Genomic DNA, 23,900 nt, shown 5'->3' with positions numbered 1-23,900 from the left:
CGAACAACGTTCATGTTTAGCGCTGATGACACGACACACGAAAGGCGATCTTTGCCCAGAAGACCGGATGGCAAAAACAGTCCCACGCGCTTCTATGAGCAAGGATACTGCCCGAGGCCCGGATAGTATCTCACAAGATCCTAAAACTACCAGCACCGATGTTACATTAAGCGTTGATTACAAGAAACACATTCGCCTTTCGTTAGAATATTAATGGGGTGAGTGAGTAAGTTAAAATTTAACGTCACATCGGCAATATGTCATATCGTGACGAGAACTGACCATTATACATAGATTAATGGTCGTCGAAACATAATCGATGATGCTGATTTTATATCATACCTAAAACAAATTAAAATAGTATGTCTTGTGGACACTTTTGTCGACTGCTTTGACAATAACTGGTTAGTTGGTGATGATATTTAGTCTAGCAATAAAGTTATCTGACTACGGCAGGGTGTCAGCTGGTGTTTGTGTATGTATCCATCAATCCGTCAGTACATTTGGTAAGTTTTGTAATTAAAACAGATGTATTTAATCTCCTGTGCCTGAACATATTATAAGTGATACTCACAATTGATCAATATGTTTATTTACTTGCTGTGTAGACCCGTGAAGATCCGTGGTGAAATAGGTCTTCAGCAACCCATGCTTGCCGTAAAAGGCGACAATGCTTGTCGTAAGAGGCGACTAACGCGATCGGGTGGTCAGGCTCGCTGACATGGTTGATACATGTCATTGTATCCCAATTGCGTGGATCGATGCTCATGACATCAATCACTGGATTGTCTGGTCCAGATTCGAATATTTATACAGACCGCCGTCATATAGCTGGAATATTGCTGAGTGCGGAGTTAAACAACAAACCAACAAACTTGCTGCGACAGACATACCACCAGCTGGCTGGAAGTATTATAACCGTGTCAACTCAAACTGTAGTATTGATGATCAGCTTGAAGTCGCAGTTTAGGTATTACATAATGTCCATATGAATGATGGTATTGGTAAAAAAACAAAAACAATCCTCACGTCGATCTGCAAAACGATGTTGTTCACAGAAACTGTCCATTTCCGGGAGACGAAAACATATACTCAACAACAAAAGTTCCTGTGTGTGCTGCCGTTTATCCAACAACAGCCACGCAGTATAGTTTTCCAGCATGCTATACTCAACAACTAAGGTTCCTGTGACACCAATATTTTAGTGTATTTTTCAAACAAGTAAAGTTTGGTTTTCAATATTGTAGTACACAAGTCACAAAAACGCAACTGCTACAGAAAAAGCATGCATTCCATGCAAAAGATGACTTTTATGCAAGCCCCATGCATTTCACTACCCAAGAATGGGTATAAAAACATGTGCGTTAACGGGATTCAAAGGAATAGTTAGAATCTATGAAGAGAAATCTTAGTGGCTAAGAAGTGGCGGAGCGAGCCCCTTCTTAGCCACTCAGAATTCTCTTCATAGATTCTTTTAGTTTATTCCAAATAATAAACTGTCCGGGATGTACAAGAAATTCTATAACGAAGCAGGGATAAATACAGATGGAAGAAATATCTCGAACCACTACGGTCGTGTTACATGTTGTACAACATTGTACAACAGTGGATTTACCGACAAGGCCGTTACGAGCCGGAGTAAACATCGCAGTAACGCCGTGAGAATTTACCAACCTGAACAGTTTGGTATCCTACAAGATATCAGTAACAAGCTCGGTCCTCCGTGTCCTACTGAAAACTTGCAGCGAAACAACACAAACAACGAAACTGACACGAGTTTCGACAAAAAAAAATCGATGGTCGAATCTCCATGCACTGCTAAAAAACTCTGTTGAAAATACCTCTAGCATTGTTCTCTCAATTCCCGAATGTGTCAAAAGTGTGGTTATTTGCAAGGGTGAGAAAAAGGTAACCATTGACATTTAAAGAAAGTAAATATGACTTTTTGTATTCATTTATTATCAACAGGCCTTGGATGTCAATAAACATATGAAAACATTGTTGTCGTTTTCCTTTGACCAATGAAAGCCTGTGTGGGCGTGTCATGAAGAGGCATTTAGCCTTGAGTTCTTAAGCCCCTATCTCACATACACGATTTAAGAAATTGCGAACATGATTTAAGAAAAGTTGAAAAATCGTGTTGATTCGTGCTCGACCTTGCGGTTTATGCAGATTTCTTAACCAAGCACGACCCTCATACGACCTTCATACGACTGAACACGACACTCATACGACCGTCATAAGATATTCATACGATACAACACGATTTAACCTTATTTAACACGACCCAAACACGACCCAAACACGACTGTCATACGACGCCCATACGACTTAACACGAATCAACACGACCGCCATACGACTAAACCCGAATCATTACGATGTCCATACGACTACAAAAATAAACACGATCTCCATACGACTGAGCAAGACCTTCATACATAATAATACATGTAATACATATTTTTGTTTATTTGGGTCACGTGGGTCATATAGTATAAAAGCTGCATTGCAACAGCATTTCTGTGTCAGTCTTCACCATGTTCAACAACGAACAAGACCCGCAAGAAGCAGCTTTGGAGGAGAAGGATGTTTCCCTTTCGAAGTTTTTGCTTGGAGGAGCTTCCGTTTCGGGGGCCTGAGGTTTGGCATGGCTGTAGAATGAGCTTTCACTTTCAGTGGGTTTCCCACGTTCTGACTCAGTCACGTGATAGGCTCTTCCGATCGTATTAAAAATGCATGGATTTCGTGTTCAGGCCTATGGGAGTCGTATGGAAGGCGTATGAAAGTCGTGTTGAATCGTGTTAAAACGTATGAAGGTCGTATGAGTTTCTTCCCACGCTCCCAAACACGACTGAACGCGACTGAACACGATCTTCATACGATTGATCACGACTGTCATACGACCTTCATACGACTGAACACGACTTTCAAGCTCTGCTTAAACCGTGTTATAAATGTTTGCATTGCAAAAATTTATAACACGATTTAAACCGAGCTGCGACGTTCATACGACCGCGCGCGACCGACCACGACTTAACACGAATGGACACGAATGAGTGCGCGGCCTTCATACGTTCTAGCACGATTTAAGGAAAAACGTTAACTCGTGTTCAGATTCGTGAATGTGAGATAGGGGCTTTATTCATTAAGTGTCTATTTTGTCAGGAAAATCCGACCGTCTGATTGGTTAAAAATGTAAGTTGAGTTCTAAATGCATTGTAAAGCATCGTGCTGACAACAACCACTCTGACTTAGTTCAGAGAGAGATGCATGAAAAGTTAAAACCACGTTCTCATGTGGTTTTGGTGGTAAGAGCAATAAAAAGCGTCGTGTGAGAAAGTCATGGTGGATTGATGATCTGCGTGTGTTGTGGAATGACATGTGCGAGGCAGAGAGAAAGTGGTGTAAATGTAAACGCCCTGGTAATGAGAGAATGTTTCTGAAACATATTTTTGTTAAAAAGCAAAAACATTTTGACAAAACAGTGCAAATTGCTAAACGAATGTATGCGACAGGGGAAAGAAAACGGTTGGATGAAATGTGTGAGGATAATGATAGAGAGTTCTGGAAGAAGATTGGTAAGATTGGGGTAGGTGGGGAGAGACGAAGACAGATCCCCATGAGAGTGGTTTTAGATGATGGAAATGTGTCTGAGAAATGGAGTGGAAGAATGATTATCGTAAACTGCTGAATGGTGCCGTCAGGATGCAGAATTTTAAGTGTGACAGTGAGACTGGTGACACACATATATTGTTCGACGCTAAAATTACTCTCTTTGAAGTAACCAGAGCGGTTGATAGAAGCCACTGTGACAAGGCTCCTGGTGTTGGCGGTATTCCAATGGAATGTCTTAAATCACAAAATGTTATTTCGGCGATGCACAATATCTTTAATATATGTTTTAGCACAGGGAAAATCCCTGCATTGTTGTTAAAGGGCATAATTAACCCCATACCAAAGTGTTCTACTTTAGATCCTGCGGATCCTTTATCATATAGAGGTTTGACCCTCACCAATTCTATGTACAAATTATATTGTAATATTTTAAATAACCGTCTCAATCTTGGGCTGAAAGTACAGGGGCTCTAAATGATGCACAAAATGGGTTCCGGAAGCGTAGATCAACTACGGACCATATTCACTCTGTTTGTTCTTTTATTGAAACTAGAAAATGTATTAAAAAAGACACTTTTTATGCTTTTATTGACTTTCATAAAGCGTGTGATAGCATTAACAGAGGTGTGCTGTGGGAGAAATGATGTAACATTGGTGTGAAAGGGAAAATGTTTCAAGCACTTTAATCTTCATATGATAATGTGAAATGTAGTGTACGTATAAATGGTATGCTTACACCCTGGTTTAATGTTAATCGGGGTTTAAAACAAGCATGTTTACTTTCGCCAATTCTGTTTAACATTTTTTATAAATGATTTGCTTGACAAGCTAAATGAAACTGGTATTGGAATTTGTGTTGGTGATATTACTATTGCAGCCTTAGCATATGCTGATGATCTTATTTTACTTGCAGAATCGGCAGATGATTTGAATCGTCTATTACATGTTATGAATACATGGTGTGTTGGTAATAGTATCCTTATTAATAATAAGTCCAAGATTGTACACTTTAGAAATGTAAGTGTTCCAAGAACAACAGCTTTTTTTTAATATTGGTAACTCTGTTTTAGACATTGTTGATTGTTATAATTATCTAGGCCTACTGCTTACGGAACATCTTGACTACAATGCTATGGCAAAAGCAGCAGCTAAATCGGCTAACAGAGCATTAGGTCTTCTTATATGTAAATAAACTGACGTCCAAAAGAAACTTTACCAGAGTTTGAAATCACTCTTGCTAAAAAACAACAAAACATACATGCATGAAGTAAAGTGTATTGAGAAGATCAATATATCCACATAATCAACACTGAAAATGACAATCATACCGCGACCGAGAATGACGTCAGAGCCCCCCAAAGTTGGGTGTGGTACAAAACTCGAGCTTTCAGAATATTGGACAATAGGCAGAGTACATAAACAATCGCTCACGTTCAATAACAAGTCATTAGTAGCGTGTGTGACCACCAAATGCCTCAATACACGCAAAACTCATCGACGCACAGAAAAAGTCAGTCGTCTGATGAGGTCACGTGGGATTTGACGCCATTCTTCTTGGAGGGCCAAGATCAGTTCTTGCCGGTTGGCTGGAGAGTGTGGTCGTTGTCGAACACGACGATGCATCTAGTCCCAGAGGTGTTCTTTGGGGGACATGTCGGGTGAGCGTGCAGGCCACGGCAGGTCGTTGACGTTGTTGGCTGCGAGGAAGTTAGTGACAATTCTGGCTGTATGGGCTCTAGCGTTGTCATGCTGATATATGAATGTTATCCATGTAACGCTGAGCTGTCAAGTTTCCGTCAACGATGACCAGCGGTGTCCTCTCCTGCCCACAGATCCCTCCCAACACCATGACACTCCCTCCACCATATGGTACGACCTCCTGCACGCAACACGCCGCCGTTCGTTCACCCCTTCGGCGGTAAACACGTTATCTTCCATCAACCCTAAACATACAGAATCGACTTTCGTCAGTGAAGACAACCCTCTGCCAGTCACGTCGTTGCCAACGTCGTACAGTCCAGGACCATCTCAATCGCAGACGACGATGTTGCGCTGTCAATAGCTGTCCTCTGTATGGTCTAAAAGCCCTGATTCCATGAGCCCTGAGTCTCCTGGCCACTGTCTGTCGACTAACCCTGTGACCTAAGGCATTTGTCGCCGATGACGTCACTGTCAGGAAGCGATTTCGGAGGTGCAAGGTACGCAAGTACCGGTCATCATGGGGCGTGGTCACCCTGGGTCTGCCTGTTCTTGGCCTGTCAGCGGTCCGCCCTGTCTGTCTGTCGGCAACACGGGAGCAACCGAAGGTTCGTGCAATATGGGCGTGGGTGGCTCCCATCTGTACCATACCCAAGGCTCGTTCACGTTGTTCGACTGTGAGTCGTGGCATTTCTTTTGTGTATTTTTTATCACTGTGGATGTCTGACTTGCCGTTGCAATCGTGTTATACCCTTACCCGCACGTGCATTTGCAGTTGTCCGTGGTGCACGTGTTTTTCACTTTTTCGCGTGTTATCTCGCAAACATGTAACAGACGATTAACATTTTCTTCATACACTATTGTTGTATTTAGGTTATGTGTTTTAGATAGACTTCATCGAAAAAATATTTATACTTTGTCTGAAATTTATTTTTTCAGTTGGTAAAGTTTCTTTTGGACGTCAGTTTATAATGCAATTGGAGGTATGCAATCGACTACTTATTCCAAATTGTATGATACGATGGTTTGGCCAGTCTTGAGTTATGGGGCATCTATCTGGGGTCATCGTGACATTTCTTCTGTAAATGCCGTTCACCATCGTGCTTTGAGATTTTTCTTAGGGTTGGGTAAATACGCTCCAAATGTTGCTCTAAATGGAGATATGGGATGGATTCCTCCGATAGTTAGACAGTGGATGCGTATTGTTAGACAGTATTGTCGTTTTACTAAAATGTCCCTTAGATTAAATAAGTATGTTTTTATGTGGTCTGAACGTTATGCTGGTGGACGTGTGAAAAACTGGAATTTTCGTGTGAGGGCAAAGCTGAACGAATGGGGTCTGAATAATTCTGAGAATGTTACCGTGAAAAGTGTAGTTGTACATGTGCAAGATATATGCATGGGAAAGTATGTGTCTGATTGGAATGAACGGTTATGCAAGCCTGGCGGAAGAACGGGTGGTAACAAATTACGTACGTATAGAATGTTTCAAGATGGGTATGGATGTGAAGGTTATGTAAGTATGTATATGCCTCGTTCTTACCGCTCTGCCTTCTCCAAATTTAGATCAGGTACTGCTCCTCTGAAGTTGAAAACAGGCAGATATACGAATATGAATGTGAATGAAAGAGTGTGTTTTCAGTGTAAGGAAAGTATTGAAGATGAATGTCATGTATTACTTGATTGCCCTGTGTACGATGATTTGCGTGAAAGTTTATATGAAAAGGTGAGTTTTAGCTATCCCAACTTTCTAGAGTTATGCAATACTGATAAACTTATTGTACTTTTTAAATATTACGTATATTTTACAGCCAATACCTGCTTTTTAATTCTCCAACGTAGAAAAATATTTTATATGGCGAGTTACGGGTAGTATATTTTCATACTCCTTTTACACCAATATATTTATGCTGTACATACTGTGGTATATTTTAAGTCTCTAGTAACCCTTAACGGGTGGCTCACTTTTATGTCCTTTTATATGTATTTATGTAATTATTTTTGTGAGGTGAGACTCAAATAAACAATCTGTCTGTCTCAGAAAAACAACTTAATTACGCAATTATTCAACATTACGAAATGCCACGCCTGTCCGAAAATGAGCGTCTGTGAGCCATTGGTATGCTTGAAGCAGGATCGAGTCAACGTGATGTTGCAAGACAGTTTAACGTCCACAGAAACACTATTTGGTGTTTATGGCAACGTTGGCAACAGACGAAAGCAGTCAGAGACCATCCTCGGAGTGGCAGGCCACGCGTAACCAATAATCGACAAGACAAACGGATTCGAACAACACAGCTACGAAATCGATTCCAGTCAGCAACAGTGACTGCAAGAAGCATCCCTGGCCTTCGACGTCTATCTTCACAAACCGTACGTCGTCGCCTCAGATGTGCATGGATTGTCGCCAGAAGACCCTCCAGACGTCCCATTTTGACAGGAAACCACCGTCAAGCACATCTACAGTGGTGCAGACAGCGTCTACGCTGGACGGCCATGCGGTGGGGACAAGTTCTATTCCCCGACGAGTCTCGTTTTCACCTCAGCCACAGCGATAGACGGATTCGAGTGTACCGACGTCGAGGTTTCATAACGGGCATGTAGTGACGTAGGCGTATAGGCTGGAATATTGCTAAAAACAGCGTAAAACCATACTCACTCACTCACTCCAGCGCCTGTCACCACAGTTCCAGTAATCTTGGTTTGGTTTGTTGTTTTACGCCGCACTCAGCAATATTCCAGCTATATGACAGAGGTCTGTAAATAATCGAGTCTGGACCAGACAACCCAATGATTGATACCATGAGCATCGATCCACGCAATTGGGATCGGTGACCTTCATCAACCAAGTAAGCGAGCCTGACCACCCGATCCCGTTAGTCGCCTTTTACGACAAGCATAGTCACCTTTTACGGCAAGCATGGGTTGATGAAGACCTATGAAAGATGGTTATTCGATCGTCAGTTAGTCAATATAGTAGATCACTATTCATATTTAGTATTCTGGTTCTCAAACACAATTAATTTGAAAAATAATGTGCCCATGACTTATCCTTGCGTGCAAAGAAAGCTTTGATAAGTGTAATGTCTATTGCAAATAAAGTTGTAACTATGCCAGCTAATATTTTCTATAAACCCTTTGATACTCAGATACAGCCAATTGTATTTCATGTATATGTTCTGAAGTGTGGGGATTTCAAAGTTAAGACTGTTCACCTGTAAGCATGTAAATCGCTTCTTCTTGTTTACAATTCTCCATATGCATGAGGAACGTATCGCTAAATTAGGTTATAACATGCTTTTACAATTAGATAACATGCGAAAGAATACATGAGCATCACAGAAATCTTTTCTTTTCTCATTGTTCTGTTTTAATATGGCTGTCAGTCAGTTGGAAAAATAAATATCTTTCTTAAAGAATTTCGAAATCGTCTTATCATTACGTTCTACCAAGAATGACATGATTCCAATTTGGAGGATCGTTCACGTTATGAATATTTCAAAACTTTCAAGACTTTACTTCAAACAAAAATTTATTTATCAGTACTCACGATGGGGAAAAATTAAGAAAACAATTGATTAAATATCTGTAACCTTTGTATTATTTTATCATCCTGTGATATGTATAGTGTAACGGTCACTTTTTAAAACAGAGGACGCCAGTCCTATATAATCGCATTTAATATAATTTATTTTGAAAGGTGTATTTATTGCTAATAATAAGAAAATGTTTTTTTTTAAATGTGTACTTGGTACACGGTACACCATACATTGTTCATAGGCTCCACACATCAACATAAGTTCCCAGCGGAGTGCATTCTGATTGTGTTGAGAATAATTATATTGTCACCAGTGTTGTCCAGACATATCTTTAATGAGCTGATATCAATTTCGTCAGCCTGGCGAAATTCCGACAAATAAATAACGATAATGAGTTCATTTGATGGAGAAAATACGGTAAAATTTGTGACATTAGCGACAGTAATTGTAAGTTAATGGAATAGGTTCAACTTACGGTAGTATTTAGTATCAATCTTTACCCCGTGTTGCATCGGAGGCATGATTAGTTCTTTTCCCAATTTTCCCGGTAATCTGAGGATATAACGAATCTCTTATATTGTATGCCATGTACCACCATGGACAATAGACAAAGATTGTAGACATTGATAAAAGACACTAGTTCACACACTGACTGTTCTCTTGCGAAATATACGAGGGCTGGCTGAAAAGTTCTAAGCCTAAGTGGAATATCTCAATCGGATTGAAACAAACTCCCACCAACAAGTACAATCATTTAATGAATCATAGACATAAGAACTGCAACTGTGGTGTTATTATTGTCTTTGAACCAGACCATCTTGTGAACCTACCCATTGAAATCACCAGAAATGGACAAAACTGGCTATAGGGCAGTCATGAAGTACCTGCGACTGAAAGGGCCAACTCCAACACAGATACATGCTGACATGGTCTCCACTTTAGGGGATAATGCCCCTTCATTTTCCACTGGAAAGAAGTGAGACAGAAAGGCCTTCAAAAGCAACCATTCCGGAAAACATTACCCGGATGCATGACATGGTAATGATTGATCGACAATTGACCACTCGACATATTGCCAGTGTTGTGGGCATCTCTCATGAGAGGGTTGAGCACATGGTCACAAACGAGTTGGGAATGACAAACGTTTCTGCAAGATGGGTGCCAAAGCTCTTGACAGCGGATCAGAAACGTGTCAGATTCCTGACATCCCGTGACAATTTATGCCGTTTGAAGCAGATCCCGATTTTTTGACCCGATTTGTAACCATGGATGAGACCTGGATTCATCACTTTCAACCAGAAACCAAAAATTCAGTCTAAACAATGGAAGCATCCGGATTCACCAGCCCCACCCCCCCCCCCCCCCCCCCCCCCAAAGCCAAGTCGGTTCCTTCTGCTGGAAAGGTGATGGCTTCAGTCTTTTGGGATTCCAAGGGTATTCTGCTGATCGACTATCTTGAAAAAGGCCATACTATCAATGGAAGATATTATGCTGACCTACTGAGACAGTTGCGTGAATCTATCAAAGCTATGCGACGGGGAATGCTCACTAAAGGAGTCATGTTCCACTAAGACAATGCTCCTGTTCACAAATCGGTGGTTGCCATGTCAGCGATCCATGATTGTGGCTTCGAACTCATTGACCATCCCCCTTATTCACCCGATTTGGCCCCGTCAGACTTCCACCTGTTTCCCAAAATGAAAAAGGAACTAGCCGGTCGCCATTTTCCTAGTAATGATGACGTCATTTCCGCTGTGAATGACTTTTTTAGGGTGGCTGAAGAAAATTTCGTCTTGACCGGCATCCAGGCCTTTCAGCATTGCTGGCAAAAGTGTGTAAACCTGGAAGGGGACTACGTGGAGAAATAAATGAAAACCATCGACTTGGTACGGGTCTTTCACAGTTAGGCTTAGAACTTTTCAGCCAGCCCTCATATGTCACAATAATATTAGCTTAAATAGGAGATTATCGTCATCAGTCTGTATCAGTATCAGAAACCTTTCATACGAGGGCCTGATTACAAAATACAGGGATAAATATATCATTCTTATGTTCCTTTATTCTGGACAAATCATAAACACATGATATTCATCTTCTGTGTCATGGTTGCAGTTAAAACATGTAGTATTTTCTGTTTCAGGAGTTTTGGAAAACGACTGATATATGTTACTGTCGATGATGTGTAAAATGTGATTCTCAATTTACAAAATACCCAAATATTTCAGTCATCTTGCAAACTGGCTGAAAATCTGTCCATTTATTTGGTAGACTGACTAAACATTATAAAGTGGTTCGAAAGAGCTCAAAATATTCTGATAGACTATTTAAGCTATGACTAAAAGTAAATATATATACAATGACTTTCTTTTTCTTTTAATCCAATCATTTTTAGTCATTGGGTTATGAAATCCAGCATAAAACTGTTTGGAATTCGTTACCATTATATAAAATATGGACAGATTTTCCGGTCATTTTTAAATATGACAGAGTTTTGTAAATTGCTTAGTAAAAATTTGAGTAGTTTGCCACATGGACTGTATCATATATACTCACCTCCAAAAGAAACGGGAACCATATATACATAATAGAGGAGTATGCACGTTAAGAAGACATGTTTCGAATGTGTACCACATAAAGACAAAACTAAGAATCAGTCAAGGATTACCACAGTGTCTTTATTCGTATTACGATATACTGCACGTGTTTTCCAAACTTGACACGCTAATCCGGCACAATGAGACAAATGGTTCATCTCGAGTCATGGATCTATGTCGACACATGTGATGCCTTCATGAGCGTCGGTTCACGCAACATATCAGCATGTTCGTTTGTGCATCGAACTAATCCATTATCTCTTAAATCGGTGAGTATATTATGCAGACACGGCGATGCTGCTGTCACAGACGTAGTTTATCGTATAATGTATCACAGTAAAACCATTCATCTCACTGTGCAAAATAGTGCCTTTGCTAATTATTGGAAATAGACGCTTCATTTTAAAAAAACTTACTGTCAATTAACTGTTTCCAAAACAACTACTGCTACCTTATAATGTCATATTGACCTGTCACGACATAAGGAATCGGTAATCAATCAACAATCAAATTTCAGCTATTCTTTCCGCATCGTCGTCTTAGAAGGGAGATTATATAATCTATCCTTCTTTATATAATTGGAGTGAGTGAGTGAGTGAGTTGGTTTTAACGCCGCTTTGAACAGTATTCCATTATATCACGGCGTGTCAACTTTATGTGGGAGGAAAGCCCGAAGTGATGCAGGTCTCAGACGTTTACCACTTCGGTGAAACCTACGAGCACGGCTACATGTAAGAAACTAACACATCAAGAAACATAATCGGGACCAGAAACCACAATCATAGGTGTCTGACATGCCAAAGGGACGCAACTCTGCACAGCGAATCGCGGCGCCTTAGACGACTGGGCCACCCGTGCCCCCTCCTGTCATTGAAAGACAAAAGGAACGACGTTTAGGTGTTAATGGTCAAATGAACATTAACAGCAAATAACTACCGAAGAGCAAGGGAGATTCTCACATGACACTTTCAAGAGTGGAACAATGTTCCGAGTTTTAACAAATGGATGATTTATAGAAACAATTGAGTTAGTTCAATTGCATTGACTAGGTTAGGATTACACATTATTCTCCAAGTGGGAGAGACTGGGTGAAATCAATAAGAAACAATCACTTTCAAAGTGATTGGTGAATAATTAATGACCTTATTTAATGGGATTATTAATTGATTTACGAATCAATAACCAGAAATACGATCACTAAACCCATGGCCATGGCCACAGTTTAAAATAATGATATAAAACGCACTCGTTTATTTTAATAAAACATTTTAACCTTGAGCTTTGATTAGATATGAATCACATACATGGTGGCACGTGGTCCTGTGCGCAGCGCACCGGTCGCAAATCAGAAGTTAACGTCGATCTCGTAGGGTAGTTGGATGGGTGACCGCTTTCGGCAGCTTCATGATCACTCCCGTCTTTCAAGGTCTTTGGTTCTGCCCCACACTGAAGCACGTGTATCGCACGTGGTTTCTCCTTCGAATTGTGCCTCTGTAAACCCAGGTGTGAATTAAGTATTATCATTCTTATCATTACAAAAACTTTTATCATGCCTATGCATCAAGACATCGACGGAATGTATTAACAAACACTCTCAGATCACTTCGCTCGTCCCTGTCAACAGTTTAAAACCCCGTCGATGATTTATGTGGCCGTGTAATGGATTTTGTCTTTTCACACAAAAAGTTCCCGTTTGGCGTTGGCGTTGACACAGACTTCAGACTTAAGATTCTTCAAATTTAAACGTGGTAAAATGCTGAACGTCTGAGACATGCATCACTTTGGGCTTTCCTCCCACATAAATCTGACACGCCGTGATATACCTGGAATTCTGTTCAAAGCGGCGTCAAACCTAACTCACGTTATTTTGAGGTTTATGTGCTTATCGGCCTAATAAGAGTGAGTGAGTACGGTTTTACGCCGCCTTTAGCAATATTCCAGCTATTTCACAGCGGGGGGCACCAGAAATGGGCTTCGCACATTGTCCCCATGTCGGGAATCGAACCCGGGTCTTCGGCGTGACGAGCGAACGCTTTCACCACCAGGCTACCCTTCCGACCCGGCCTAATACGAAAGGTAGGTGAGAAGGTATGGCTTGCATAAGAGACGACTATTTACACATGTATGGATACTTGTACATGCATTGGCTTACACTTGACGATTTGTAGGAGACGTATATGTGTAACAGTAAACCTAACCGACTTGACACTCGGAACAACGGATTGTTTCCCTGGTCATTTATGTTTAAAGTCCGGATCCAAGGCCTAGTACTGCCAACGTTATTCCTCGCAGCTCGTGCGGGTCAGTATGTCGAGAGGGCCGGGGACAGGCAGGCCTACAGCATATCGCTAAGCTGGAAAATGTTGATCCTTTTCCGTGCAGCGACGTCTGCCTGTCGAGAGGGGCGGGTTCAGGCCTACAGCTTTTCACTATGCGGCAAACGTTGACCAATTTTCCTTGTTGCGATGCCCTTTTGGACAGCGTGAATAATTGATCGTCAGGCTACAGGAGTAAACACATAAGAATTAGTGAGATAACTGGTAGAGAAGTAAGGTTCATGGTTAAAACAGGTAGCCGAGTGGTTAAAGCGTTCGCTCGTCACGCCGAAGACCCGGGTTCGATTCTCGACATGGGTACAATGTGTGAAGCCCATTTCTGGTGTCCCCCGCCGTGATATTGCTGGAATATTGCTAAAAGCGGCGTAAAACCATACTCACTCACCTTAACTGAGCACTCTGTTCGTCTGTTTGTTGTTTAACGCCGCACTAAGCAATATTCCAGCTGTATGACGGCGGTCTGTAAATAATCGAGTCTGGACCAGACAATCCAGTGATCGACATCATGAACATCGATCCACGCAATTGGGATCGATGACATGCATCAACCAAGTCAGCGAGCCTGACCACCCGATCCCGTTAGTCGCCTCTTACGGCAAGCATGGGTTGCTGAAGATGTATTCTTCCCCGGATCTTCACGGGTGTACTGAGCACTTATTCCCATGGGGACTGTTGGAGCATCGTAATGGCTATAGTGTTCGCTTGTCACGTCTAAGAACCTGGTTAACGATTCCTTACATTGATACACTGTGTGCATGCCATTCTTGCGAGTGTTTCATCCGCCGTGATGGTCCTGTACCACTCTTTAAAACCATACCTACTGATTCATTTTTTTCTATACACTTTGCAGCAACCATTAAAATACTTTGTTATCATTGAAACGACAAACCTAAAAATATGCTGCTTAACACTGGTCCAGCTGGGGCTGACGCGAGCCTGAATGAACACTTAAAGAATCTGAAAGTGGTGTCCATCTATGAGTTGTACCATCGATAACCACAACCTGACATCGACCATTACTACTTCCTCCGCTGTGGTAATATCAAAGGTGAATCGAATACATCCCAATGGTTTTGACGGTCCTTTTAACCTTTTATAGTCTCAACTCTTACTGTCTGTGTAAGATTAGGTTGTGCAGGAACGTTAGTTTGTTGCAGGCACTACACATAAGACTTTTACAATGTATACCGGAGAACGGAGCATATAGGCCATTGTAACTCTTTAGACGGGTATCATTAAACAAGTTCGAGTATTATCAGGTATCAGGAAGACTCCTTGGTACTATCAACATTGTTCAACACGTTGACACCTGGGGGTGTGGGGCTACGATCTCTCTGCTGAGCCAATTATCAAGACTACCACAGCACAGCTCGTAGCTCGCAATGGCTAGAGTAATGCCCCTGTACGAAGGAGTGGTGGTGTGGCCTGGTGGTTCGCGAACACGCCGAACACCCGGCTTCGATTCCAGTCATGGTTACAATATGTGAAGCCCTTTGATGGTGTCCCCCGCCGTGATATTGCTGGAATTTTGCTAAATGTGGTGTAAAACCATACTCACTCACTCACTCGTCGCCTGGGGAAGATAACTACATGAATATACGTCGATGTAACAGATGAAAACTCATAACTGATTCTTAGGAACCGACAGTTTGATATTCATCTTCCTCTGCAAAACCAGATATTATTTGCATCGACACTGTGAGCCTAAAATACTTTTTACAAAAAACATGAGGCTGACAATGTGTTTCGTTCAATCAGTCTGAAACACAATTATGTTTTTCAAGCAATTCCTTGGGCAATTTATGTTTTTCGATAAAATCCCAGCAACCCGCGATAATATCAATTGGTCGGCCCCTTAGGTAATTAAAAAAGAGTTAGCTGTCTTCACTTTACATTGTCGTTGAATTATTGCATTGGTGTAAACATACATATAAAAGTAGTATATATTCAAAAAGTACAGCGCCGTTCCTTTACAGTTATGGTTGGTGATGAAAAATGAAAAATGCTGTAAAAATACTTATCCATACACTAAATGTTGTCTGTGTTGTATCATAAAAAAGAAGGTTTTTAGCAGCAAAGACATCTTATGTTTGAAAAAATCACATACTTTCTTTTGGTTTGACAGTTTTAAAAAGTTAAAAAAAATTAGCCCTCAGACTCGTAAACAATATGATCTGAGGTCATTATATAATGGACAATGAAGAAAAACATCAAGTCATTGGAAAGCTTTTAGAAGTGATACACATAAGGCCGAGAATTTATGGATGTTAACTTCTTTATTATGAGGAACACGGGGTTTCGGAGTACATCCTTACTCCTTCATATGTTATTTCACTAGTATTCCACTGCCAAGTTAAACATTACATGCAATTTACAAAATCTTCCCAGAAGAAAAACTGGTTTGAGTGATAGATGTAGTTCGTTTGTCTGTTGTTTAAAGCAACACGCAACAATATTCCAGATATATGACGGCGGTCTGTAAACTATCGAGTCTCGACCAGACAATCCAGAGATTGACATCTTCACCATCGATCCGCGCAATTGGGATACGATGACATGCCAATGACGTGCATCAACTCTTACGACAATCACGGCCCGTGAAGATGCGGGATAGAATAGGTCTTCAGCAATCCTTGCTTGCCGTAAAAGGCGACTATGCTTTTCGTAAGAGGTGACTAACGGGCTCGGTTGGTCAGGCTCGCTGACTTGGTTGATGCATATCATCGATCCCAATGATGCGTGGATCGATGCTCATGATATTAATCACTGGATTTTCTGGTGAATACTCGATTATTTACAGACGGCCGTCATATAGCTGGAATATTGCCGAGTGCGGCGTTGAACAACATACCACCCAACCAACGACAATCACAGTCACCTTTTTCGGAAAACATGGGTTGCTGAAGACCTATTCTACACCGGGTTCCATGATTATCGATAGATGAAGGAATAGTAGTTGTTGTTTTTTTGTTTAGCGACAATCTAGTGATTGCCATCATGTGCGTCGATTTACGCAATTGGAATACGATGACATGCATCAACCAAGTGAGCCTGACCACCCGATCCCGTTAGTCGCCTTTAACGGCAAGCATGGGTTGCTGAAGACCTATTCTAACCCGGATCTTCACGGGTCAATGGATTACTGAAACGTAGCTATGACACAAGGTGTTCTTGAAACAAATAAATATGTCCTGCTGTACCAGTAGCACCATATCGTCCCATCAACAGATATCGTTCCACTTATCGTTTCATCGAGTAATTTGTATTCATTTGACCATAAAACATTCTACAGCTGTCCCCACCACGGAAAGCTATACAAGCAAAGTTGATAGTATTCTGAATGACCCGTACCTGCTACTGTGACCTATTTATCATCGTATCTAACATTCGACCTTATTTAACCTTTACGCCATCTGCAAAGCCCGAATTTGATCCTTTACTAATTGGTTACTCGTAATTCGTGAGGTTTCCCTTTAGTATACGATCTGTTCCAGACGGAAGCTGTCTTCCGGTTTCGTATTAGTGCTTCCGCCCACGTTTGACTGACTTGCTGTATCAGCAAGTCTAACTAGGTCTCGGGTGTTATGACGTGTGGCGCTCGTAGGATGGTATTGGGTTGTTGGAGCGAACCAAAATACTAGGACATCGCTAGTGTAGACATTTCTCATAATCTACTCCCACGTGTCCTACCCTTTCGTAGTGACTGCAAGTTTGTCTTTCTAACAAAGGATTTTCTTTTGTGTACACTGGACAGGTTATTGATGGGTGAATAATGGTTAGTTCGCTATTATTTAAATGTGATTTTTTTGTTTTTTAACACCGCACTCAGCAATATTCCAGCTATATGACGGTGGTCTGTAAATAATCGAGTCTGGACCAGACAATCCAGTGCTTGATATCATGAGCATCATCTACACAATTGGGTTGGTTGGTTTGTTGTTTTACGCCGCACTCAGCAATATTCCAGATTTATGACGGCATTCTGTAAATAATAGAGTCTGGGCCAGACAATCCAGTGATTGAAAGCATGAGCATCGATCCACGCAATCGGGATCGATGACATGCATCAACCAAGTCAGCGAACCTGACCACCCGAGCCCGCTAGTCGCCTCTTACGACAAGCATAATCGCCTTTTACGGCAAGCATTGGTTGCTGAAGACGTATTCTATCCCGGATCTTCACGGGTCTGATCCATATGGTACCGGACCAATTCAGTTGCCTCTCTCGACCAGCGGATGATGCTGGGGACCAATTATTACCAGAATCCCCACAAGGTTAATTTAGAGCTGTAACCACCAACCAGGTTACAATGATTTAGACATATACATGTATCAGCGCGTTAATAGGCTTATAAGTCTGCATTATCTATGATGATGATGATGATGATGATGATGATGATGACATTGCGATCACAGAATGTCGGGATCATCTCGTTTCCGGTAGCACCAGGCGTGAGTGAAGGTCATTCTCGCTATACAGCTTATCTGGGAGGAAATCAAATATCAAGAATTATTACTCTCGGGTAATTTGTAGATGACCAATTTGCTCTGAACTGCATTGGCCATGGTCATCGATGATAAGAAAAGTGGCCATGTGGTACAAAAATTGCCTTCAGCATGTACCTATTACGGAGCTGATCAAGCTGGAAATGCTAATAAGAGATTGATGCAAAACCAGAAAGTTTATCTGTTTTAGTAAGTCAGAAATATATATAGCAAACGTATTCACAAGTGTATATCCTTCATCGTCTACCGTGTGTTGGCATTGCAAACGAAACACTTTTACACATCTTGGAGTTTGTCAGCATTGCGCAAGGTTGTGGGGACAATGTCCATTTTCTCATATCTCACAGAGTAACGGGTGGTATTTTCCGAGCAACAAAATGATTAAGGACGCTTTATTTTTCAACCTATATTAAAATTCCGTAAGACCTCTTATTTTATATAAGTAACGTGGAGACTTCGCTCTGTTTGACCTGAATTTGATACCTTTGGTATATACTATGCCCCAAGAAGGTAGTGGGACTCATCAAGACACATCTGCTGATCCATATGGTTTGTTTTTGTTTGTTTGTTGTTTAAAGCCGCACTCAGCAATATTCCAGCTATATGACGGCGGTCTGTAAATAATCGAGTCTGGATCAGACAATCATGAGCATCGATCCATGCGATTGGGATCGATGACATGCATCAACCAAGTCAGCGAGCCTGACCACCCGATCCCGTTAGTCGCCTCTTACGACAAGCATAGTCGCCTTTTACGACAAGCATGGGTTGCTGAAGACCTATTCTACCCCGGATCTTCACGGGTCTGATCCATATGGTATTGGCAAATGAAAATGATATGATCATATCTGCTGGGGAGTAGGCGATCAGATCTCATAGTTTCGAATGGTCGGTTCGGCTCGCTGACTTGGCTGCATGTCATCGTATCCCAATTGCGTGGATTGATGCTCATGATGTCAATCACTGGATTGTCTGCCCAGACTCGATCATTTACAGACTGCCATCATATAGCTAAGTGCGGCTTTAAACAACAAACAAACAAAAACCCAAACGATGCTGCTCGGCGTTAGCGTCCACAAAACACTCACTGGAACGTCTCCAAACACGATCCCTTCGGTCATGGAAGTCGAGAGTGAACCTCGATTCGTCAGAAAACATGACATTAGTCCAAAGGCGATTATCACAGTGCTGACGTTCCCTCCACTTTTGGAGGTCACGGGTGGCCCAGTCGTCTAAGGCGCCGCGATTCGCTGTGCAGAGTTGCGTCCCTTGGGCACGCCAGAAACCTATGATTGTGGGTTCGTATCCCGGTTCGCCACCGATTATGTTTCTAGGTTTGTCAGCACCATACCCGTGCTAGTGGATTTGACCGAAGTGGTAAACGTCTGGGACCTGCATCACTTCGGGCTTTCCTCCAACATTAAGCTGACACGCCGCGATATAACTTGAATACTGTTAAATGCGGCGTTAAACCCAACTCACTCACTCACTCACTCCACCATTGATGCCTCTGATTCAAATGACGTGCAGTAAGTTGTGGGTTGACACGTGGAGGCAGTGCACACAAATGTCATCAGTGCAGACGATTTCGCACCGCCTGCGCATGTACTCTTACACCAGTCGACTGTTGCAATCGGTCCCTTATCTGAGTGGCAGCTTTCAAGTGATTTCTTTATGACGTCGTTCAGACTAATCTGTCCAGGCTGCAGTTGTTGCCCTTGGGCGCCAAGAGCGGCGTCAGTCATCGACGGTATGTGTTGGTATCTGGCCCACAATCTCCAGCGTTTCGGCAACAATAATCTGACGTATGCCCACCTGCAACATGCCTATGACACGTCAACGTTCAGCACCTTGCAAACGTCGCATGATCAATGCTGCTTCTTCCACAACAATAAATTTGTTTAACAAGTGTCTTTGAGCGTTGGCTTCCTTGATCACAATATGCGTCTGCTGACAACCGAGTCTGACTGACAAAGACAAATCTAGCATACCACCCCTTGCACCTGCTGTCCTCGGTCACGTGCTTCATAACTGTCACAATGCTGTGTTTTGGAGCTTGATTTCTTCGGAAATGTTCTCGCCACAAGATCCGGGGTAGAATAGGTCTTCATAGACCGCCGTCATATAGCTGGAATTTTGCGGCGTTAAACAACAAATCAACCAACAACCAATTCTTGCCACATAAATCACTTACTTTCATTGCCAGCCATTGGTGTTGTTTGGCCTCAAAGAAAATAGTCCGTACATTTTTGCATATAGTATGCAGCTATGCGTCCTAGTACTGTTTACCAAAATGGAAATGAATAAGGGAACACTCCAATCAACAGACATCGTTCCACATGCCGTTTCATCAACAGACATCGATATCGTTATACATATCGTTTCATCGATCGTCCTCGTTACACATATCGTTCCGGGGCGGTCGGGTAGCCTACTGGTTAAAGCGTTCGCTCGTCACGCGCCGAAGACCCGGGTTCGATTCCCGACATGGGGACAATGTGTGAAGCCCATTTCTGGTGTCCCCCGCCGTGATATTGCTGGAATATTGCTAAAAGCGGCGTTAAACCATACTCACTCACTCACTCACATATCGTTCCATCATTAGACATTGTGAGCCTTATCTCGCTCTTATCATCGATTATGTTAAATATTTTTCATTTGACCATAAAACTTTCTACAGCTGTCCACTCCTCGAAAAGCTGTACAAACGCAGTTACTAGTTTCCAGAATGACCCGTAGCTGGTACTGTGGCCTATTAACATCGTATCTAACCTTCGACCTTGTTTAACCCTCACGCCATCTGCAAAGCCCGAATTTAATCCTTTACTAATTGGTTACTCGTAATTCGTGAGGTTTCCCTTTAGTATACGATCTGTTCCAGACGGAAGCTGTCTTCCGGTTTCGTATTAGTGCTTCCGTCAAACTGTTTTCTCGGATGTTAAAACACAGTAAAATTATATGCTACCATTGGTTCAACGCACTGTCCACAAAGCACGCGTTGGGAAGAATGCACACAAACTCACCTCAACATTTGATTCTGACATCTGTTGAATTTGAAAATGTACCGACAGTTAAGCTTATTTCCCTATATTTTTCATCGTTCCCTTATTCGTTTCCATCAGTATATAGAGAATACCACACTCATTCTCGTTAGATACCACTTTTACGAAACGAATGAGTTGGGTTTAACGCCGCTTTTAACAGTATTCCAGTTATATCGCGGCATGTCAGCTTAATGTGGGAGGAAAGCCCGAAGTGATACAGATCTCAGACGTTTACCACTTCGGTGAAACCCACGAGCACGGGTTTGGTGCTGACAAACCTAGAAACATAATCGGGGCGAACCAGGATTCGAACCCACAATCATAGGTTTCTGGCGTGCCCAAGGGACGCAATTCTGCAAACTCTGCACGGACGACTGGACCACCCGTGCCCCCTCGAAACAAGAAAGTTTCAAAAGTTGCTCGATTATATAATGTCTGTAGAAGCTCTATGCATCACTAATATAGAATGAAAATCGAATTTGATGCGTTAGCAATCTTGTTTGGTTCAATAAAGTGTTTGTAAATATCTCTCGCTTTCATGAGATTGCTTCAGTTCTGGTTTGTAGTTTCAAAATGAATGACGTCTCGCGATTTTTTGATGAAAGAAAAAAGTAGGCCCGGTGTGAGAGGTCACGGTTATCCAATCACAACGAATTAAACGATGTCAAACTTGTACGACACACGTGTGACGTACGGATTTAGTATCTTACGACCTGTATCTCCACCACGTGGGTAATAAATATATATATCCACTGTAAATTGTTGCTTGTTCGTTGATTAACGCCGCACTCAGCAATATTCCAGCTATATGGCTGCGGTCTGTAAATAATCGAGTCTGGACCAGACGCAATTGGGATCGATGACATGCATCAACCAAGTCAGCGAGCCTGACCACCCGAACCGGTTAGTCGCCTCTTACGACAAGCATAGTCGTCATTTACGGCAAGCATGCCCCCGATTGGGATGCTGAAAACCTTTTCTACCCCGGATTTTCACGGGTCCCACGCAACTGGGATACGATGACATGCATCAACCAAGTCAGTGAGCCTGACCACCCGCTCCCGTTAGTCGTCTCTTACGACAAGCATAGTCGCCTTTTACGGCAAGCATGGGTTGCTGGAGACCTATTCTACCCCGGATCGTCACGGGTCTATCCACTGCAAAAACAACCGTAGAAAATACGTGTTTTGAGCTCATATGTTATTCAGTTATGACGGTAAAAACGGTGACGTTTTACGTAACAATACCAAACTTACAGCATGTTTGGTGGCGTCGAGGTGTGAAAGAATCAAAATCGGGTGCATCTACCCTTTAAGAGTACAGGTACCGACTTCTTGAACAAATAATGTGAAAATGATTTGCTTATTCCCTCAGTTTGTCTTGGTACATGGTATTCAGCGTTTGTTTCTCAAATGGAAGCACACTGTTTTCGCGGCAAACATGTTTTTCAACATTTTTTTTGAAAAAGTATGTGGATCATTACATTATTCAAAGAATGCTGCCAATATTTCGTTTTCATGTTGCTTTGGTTATTATGACCGCTCGTTTTCCACATATACAGCCTTGTAAATCAGGCTGAGCATTATCAAAGATCACACAACTCATCATGCAAGACCCACAGCAATTCATATCCCTGCATTTCAGCAGTGCTAATGTAATGTTATTTTTGTCTTGGACTGTTCTTGAAAGAGAGGCAGTACATTTGAACTCATTTTCTTTTCATTTGTCAAGAAAACAGAAACATTCATGTTTGCAGACACAAACTAGAAATGTTGACAATGATAATGTTTGTTTGTTTGTTATTTAACGCCGTACACAACAATATCACAGCTATATGACGGTGGTCTGTAAATAATCGAGTCTGGACCAGACAATCCAGTGCTTCATATCATGAGCATCATCCACGCAATTGGGTTGGTTGGTTTGTTGTTTTACGCCGCACTCAGCAATATTCCAGATTTATGACGGCCGTCTGTAAATAATAGAGTCTGGGCCAGACAATCCAGTGATTGAAAGCATGAGCATCGATCCACGCAATCGGGATCGATGACATGCATCAACCAAGTCAGCGAACCTGACCACCCGAGCCCGCTAGACGCCTCTTACGACAAGCATAATCGCCTTTTACGGCAAGCATGGGTTGCTGAAGACCTATTCTACCCCGGATCTTCACGGGTCTGATCCATATGGTACCGGACCAATTCAGTTGCCTCTCTCGACCAGCAGATGATGCTGGGGACCAATTATTACCAGAATCCCCACAAGGTTAATTTAGAGCTGTAACCACCAACCAGGTTACAATGATTTAGACATATACATGTATCAGCGCGTTAATAGGCTTATAAGTCTGCATTATCGATGATGATGATGATGATGATGATGATGATGATGATGACATTGCGATCACAGAATGTCGGGATCATCTCGCTTCCGGTAGCACCAGGCGTGAGTGAAGGTCATTCTCGCTATACAGCTTATCTGGGAGGAAATCAAATATCAAGAATTATTACTCTCGGGTAATTTGTAGATGACCAATTTGCTCTGAACTGCATTGGCCATGGTCATC

This window comes from Haliotis rufescens, unplaced genomic scaffold (genome assembly GCF_023055435.1).
Source record: "Haliotis rufescens isolate VD_foot unplaced genomic scaffold, xgHalRufe1.0.p SCAF_16, whole genome shotgun sequence".
Taxonomy (NCBI): domain Eukaryota; kingdom Metazoa; phylum Mollusca; class Gastropoda; order Lepetellida; family Haliotidae; genus Haliotis; species Haliotis rufescens.
The sequence above is the reverse complement of the archived record's forward strand: the minus strand, read 5'-3'. Positions refer to the sequence as shown.